The following is a 6,000-nucleotide window of genomic DNA, read 5'->3' on the forward strand; positions in this document are numbered from 1 at the left end:
GTACTATATGAATGACATGTGGGTCCGCTCCCTACTTTTTCCAAAAACCACAGTTGTTTTACCAAAAGGCTTTTCGATAGCCCACAGCCCATAGCTCACAGCTACTTTTTCATAGCCCACATCTCACAGCTACTTTTCCAAAAGCCACAGCTCAACCAAACACACCCTTAAGCTAGTCTAACCCAATCCCAATTAGTAGTGTGGGACTAAAGTCTATGTTGCTGCTAGCACCCTGCTAGCACGCACGCACACCACTTTTGGCCTGGCCTGGCCTGGCCATGGGCTGTTACACTATGTGTATATGTGCAGTGCATCCGTCTAGTGCTCCAACTTAAGGTCGTGAGTTTAGCGGAGAGCCTTAAAGCTTTTTGGCGATGACCCCGCCCTAGATGCTTGGTAAAAGCATATGCAGTGCATCCATCTATTGCTCCAACTTACAAGTCGTGTATTGTGCATTTAAATTAGATTAGAGTTTGGCGAAGGCCCCTATCAGTCATACATCTATGGGCCCACCGGAAGGTTTGGATAGTCCTACAATACAGGGTTGTACACCGAGATGTGTCAGACATGTAGACTACGGTGCAAGATGATGTGGTCTACATAGAGGATAAGAACTAGTCAAGAATTAGAAAACTACTTGTAGCAATTAGAGTATGACTCTCTAGTCGAATCTGACTAGTATTCTTGTAAACAACCGACCTGTAACCCTGCCCCCGGCAATATAAGGCGAGGCAGGAACCCCCTCCAAACAAGTTTAATCAATACAATCCAACCAACATATAGGACGTAGGATATGTCGGCCATACATCTATGGGTCCATCGGGAGGCTTGGACAGTCCTACATATGGGGTTGTACACCAAGACGTATCAGACATGGAGATTATAGTGTAGGACAACGTGGTCTACGCGGTGGACAAGGACTAGTCAAGGATTAGAAAACTACTCGTAGAAATTAGAGTAGGACTCTCTGGTCAAATCCTACTAGTACTCTTGTACAACAACTGACTTGTAACCCTGCCCTCGGCAATATAAGGTGAGTCAGGGACCCCCTCCAAACATATGATCAATCAATAAAAACCAACTAGCACACAGGACGTAGAGTATTACACGACATAAGCGGCCCGAATCTGTCTAAATCGTGTGTTCGAGTTCACCTTCGAGTTTCTGGTCTTCGACGAGCCCCCGGTGCAAAACAGTACCTTGAGTACCCCCTCGGTAGGTTGCCGGGTCTAAATATCGACAGCCGGTGCATCAGGTAAGGGATCTCGCCAAAGATCCATCGGCAAACTCGATGGCTCCAATCATGATAAAGTCCACCGTCGCGTTTGAAAAAGGCGCGATGTTCATCTTCAGCTCCTGGGTCTGCTTTGCGAACAACGCTGGTAACTTCCACTGCCACATCGCACCAGCTCCGGAGGAAAGGCACTACGACATCAACCTCCATCGCCAAGCTTTGGAGGATTTCGTTGAAAAATTCAATGAAATTTTCGACCTCTTCTGAGGTTCCAGGGGTGAGTCTGAGTCCAACTCGACTTCTTCCACCAGTTGGACTGGTTCCCATGAGCTGGCGCTCGAGCCATCGCGCGAATCGGTCTACAACACAAGTCGGTTCCTGTTTGGACTCCACAACGCGAGCACCGTCTACCAAGCTTCCTTGTCCAGATCCCAATCCAACTCGGATTCAATCAAGGACTTCGACTACTACTCGAATTCGGACGAGAAGATTCCCTTATCAAGTCCGCAGAAAGGCCTGGTGATCACGTCTACTCCATAAGGCAGATTCGTCTACTGGCCCAGCATGAAACCATCTGCCTTCACCAGGGACAACGAGTCACGCCTCGTCGCGTATTTCAACAACCTCCCATACCAGGATGGAACACCTCTATCTCCTATCTACGAAGAAGATGGTCCTACAGAGATCATCACATCAAGCTCGAGTAGTTTCTCCCTAGAGCGAGAACTACTCGCCATTGTCACTCCCCAAAGAGCCAACAACGATGGAGCAGAACAACCAGAAAGGAACCCACGACGTGAGCATCACTCAGACGACGTGTCAGCGAATGAGCTCACCACCAACATAGAAGGAGAAGAGACGGAAGATCAAAGGGCGCGCCGATGAGCAAGAAACGCAAAGTGAGCAGAACATCGACACCGCCTTGCAAATGGCCTACCCATCATGAACCTGGATCACGCGTTCGAAGCAATTTCAATGCGTCAACATAACACTCCTCTCACCATCGTCGCCTCCATTGACCTGCTCACTCAGGCGATGGCGCTAGACAAGTACACCAGGCAATTAGCTCTACTAGCGAAGCACGCGTATGAACTACTCGATCAACAGAGTCTGATCAACTCAGTCCGACGCACCTTCTCTCATCATGGCAGCAGTGGCAGGCATCCAAGTCGCAATGAAGCCGCCAGAAATGAGGTTCCCAGGATTGAGCAACCCAGGACAAGTCAACACAGGGCAGAAGGTAGTCGGGCGGGACCTCTCGGGAGGCCTTGGCCACCATTGGCCCTACTCGGAATCTGAGCAACCTCGCGACTTTCGCTAGCAGATCAACCAGAATCGCGATGCTCGTAACATCATCGAAGGGTGCCGCCGCAAACACGAATTCGGAGCATTTAGAGTAGAACTCTCTAATCGAATCCGACTAGTATTCTTGTAAACAACCGACCTGTAACCCTACCCCCGGCAATATAAGGCGAGGCAGAGACCCCTTCCATACAAGTTCAATCAATACAATCCAACCAACACACAGGACGTAAGGTATTATGCGACATAAACGGCCCAAACCTGTCTAAATCGTGTGTTCGAGTTCACCTTCGAGTTCCTGATCTCGGTGAGCCCGACGCATAGAACATTACCTCAGGTACCCTCTCGGTAGGTTGCTGGGTCTAAACATCGACAGCTGGCGTGCCAGGTAGGAGCTCTCGCCAAAGATCCGCCGGTGAACTCGATGGCTCAAGTCATCATCAAGCCCATCATCGCGTTTGAAGTAGGCGCGATGTTCGTCTTCGGCTCCTAGGTTTGCATCGTAGACAACGCTGGAAACTTCCACCGCCACATCACGTCGGCCCTGGAGGAGAAGCAGTACGATATCAACCTTCATCGCTAAGCTTTGGAGGATTTCGTTGAAAAATTCAACAAGATTTTTTACCTCTCTTGAGGCTCGAGGGATGAATTCGAGTACAACTCAACTTCTCCCAGCAGTCGGACTGGTTCCCACGAGCTGGCGCTTAAGCCATCGTGCGAATCGGTCTACGATACAAGTCAATTCTCGTTCGGACTCCGAAGCTCAGGTGCTATCTACCAAGGCACCATGTCCAGATCACAATTCAACTCAGATTTGATCGAGGACCCCAACTACAACTCGGATTCGAATGAGGAGACTTCTTTAGCAGGTCCACAACAGGGCTTGGTATCACATCTACTCCACAAGACAGATTCATTTACTAGCCCAACATGAAGCCACCTGCTCTTGCCACAGATGATGAGTCACGCCTTGTCGCCTACCTCGACACTCTCCCATACTAGGACGGAACACCTCTATCACCTATCTACGAAGAAGATGGCTCCACAGAAGTCATCACATCAAGTTTGGATAGTTTTTCTCCTGAAAGGGAACTTCTTGCCATCGTTACTACTCAAGAGAGCGACGGTGAAGAACCACCAGAAAGGCATCCACAACGCAAATGTCATCCAAACGACATATCACAGGATGAGCTCATCGCCAACGTAGAGGGAGAAGAAACTGAAAGTCAAAGGAATCGACGGCGAGCAAGAAACGCGGCACCAGCAGATCATCGCCGCTGCCTTGCATCCAACCTACCCATCATGAACCTGGACCACACGTTTGAAGTAGTTCAATCGTGTCAACACTATACCCCTCTCACCACCATCACTTCCATTGACCTGATTACTCAGGAAATGCCACAAGACAAGTACACCAGGCAACTCGCTCAGCTGGCGGAGCGTGCGTACGAGCAACTTGATCAACGGAACCTGATACATTCAGTTCGACGCACCTTATCTCATCACAGTAGTAGCACCAAACCAAGTCACAATGAGGGTGGCGGACCAAGTCGAAATGAGGATACCAGACCAAGTCGAAATGAAATACCCAGAATCGAGAACCCAAGACCAAGTCAGCACAGGGCAGAAAGTAGTCGGGTGGAATCCTCGGAAGGCTGTGGCTACCGTGGGCCCCATCTAGAGCCTGAACGCCCAGTACATGACCTCCATAAGAAGATCGACAAAAATTGCAACGCCCGTAACATCATCGAAGGGTGCCACCGAGAATGCGAGCAAGAAGTCGAGTACTCAGGAGAAGATTTTGACGAATTTCCCACCTTCTCCAAACGAGTACAAAAGACGGTCCTACCTGACAAGTTTAAACCTCCGGATATCACCAAGTACGATGGCAAGTAGGACCTAGTTCAATGGCTAAGGTGCTACTCGTTGTCAGTCCAAGCGGCGGGAGGAAACGACGACACCAAAGTTACTTACTTCCCCATCTGCATGGATGTAGGGCCACTCACATGGCTTGAATCTCTAGATGGGAACTCCATTGACACGTGGAGTCAACTAAAGGCGACATTCACAAATAACTTTGTAGGGAAAATGTAACGTCCTGGCAATAGGATTGACTTGTCTCAAGTCAAACAGCAACAAAGCAAGATCCTGCATAGTTATCTACACTGTTTCTTCGATAAGAAGGCCACTACCATGGACATCACGAAACAGGACACTATAGATTGCTTATAGAACGGTCTCTATTCCTTGAGCGTTTCCCCCAGTTTCTACTTGCAGCTCTTGAGGTCCCAAGAGTTGTCGGGTCGGGTGTACGTATCCTGGAAGTTGTCGATGAATATCCAGCGGAGCTTGAACAAACTATGGATCCAGTCTGGCTGGAGATATTCCAACCATGCTTGAGTTGAATCTGCGAGGAAGATCGACAGGTACTAGATGATGAAGTCGTTGTCGTTGGGACCGCCAGCTCGACAGGCGAACCGGTAGTCCTCCAGCTAGACACTGGGGTATGTGTCCCCAGCGTACTTGCTGATGTTGGTCGGGGCGCGGAAACACTCAGGGAAGGGCGCGGAGCGTATCTTCCTCCCAAACACCTTCGGGCCCAGGCCATACAGGGTAGGAGAGCATGAGCGCTCGTAGTATCGGTCGCGGCGGCCGCGGTGGTCATCGCGGTCGTGATGACGTTGTCTGTCAGACTCCGCACGTTCGCAGCACCGTGTTTGGATCGTGCGACGCGTATTGTGCGCCCTGCCCAAGCAGCTATGCGTCGAGGCCGAGGGGCGCCGTGGCGCTAGTGCCCCTCCCGCGGGTTGGCCAGCTTCCTGCTGGCTACCTACGGGTGCGGCGGGTGCGCAGGAACCTGGGGGCCACCTGCGCTCCACATTCGGTGGCTGCTACTCGCTTCTTGTATCCGTTGGAGGGAGCGCTCCGCCTGCTGGACCACCACGATCTCGAGCAGACCTTTAAGCTCACGATGGATGCGTAAGCCCTCAAGGTCTTGTGGCTCAAGGATTGAGTGCAGAATCATTGCCGCGGCGGCCACGTTGTGGCTGGCACAGTCAAAGCGGCGGACTCCGTCTTCGCTCATGCACGTGATGGGAACAGTCGCGGGCCGATCTGGCCACCTATTCTCCATGCTGCTTGGCGTGCTTGGCACACTTGCGCTCCAGCTGGGCGCGCTTGCCGTCGAGCTCTGCTGCTTCGGCGGCGAGTTGTTACGCTTTTTCGTAGAGGTACACCTCGCTCTCCTCCAGCGTGCGCTGAATCAGCTGCACACGCTGCCCGTCAGGAGGGGTATGCCCGGCGAGCTCTGCCATGAAGCACTCCCTTGACAGGTTATCGCGGAGTGGATCTCCATGAGGTCGTGGAAGGACGCCGGCGCGTACTCCGCCGCACCGACGAATGTGGGGTTTAAGGGGTCGGGGCAGAGCCTGCGCTCGAGGTCCATCTGGAAGAGCTGTGCTGCG

This window comes from Setaria italica, chromosome VII (assembly GCF_000263155.2).
Source record: "Setaria italica strain Yugu1 chromosome VII, Setaria_italica_v2.0, whole genome shotgun sequence".
In the NCBI taxonomy this organism is placed as follows: Eukaryota; Viridiplantae; Streptophyta; class Magnoliopsida; order Poales; family Poaceae; genus Setaria; species Setaria italica.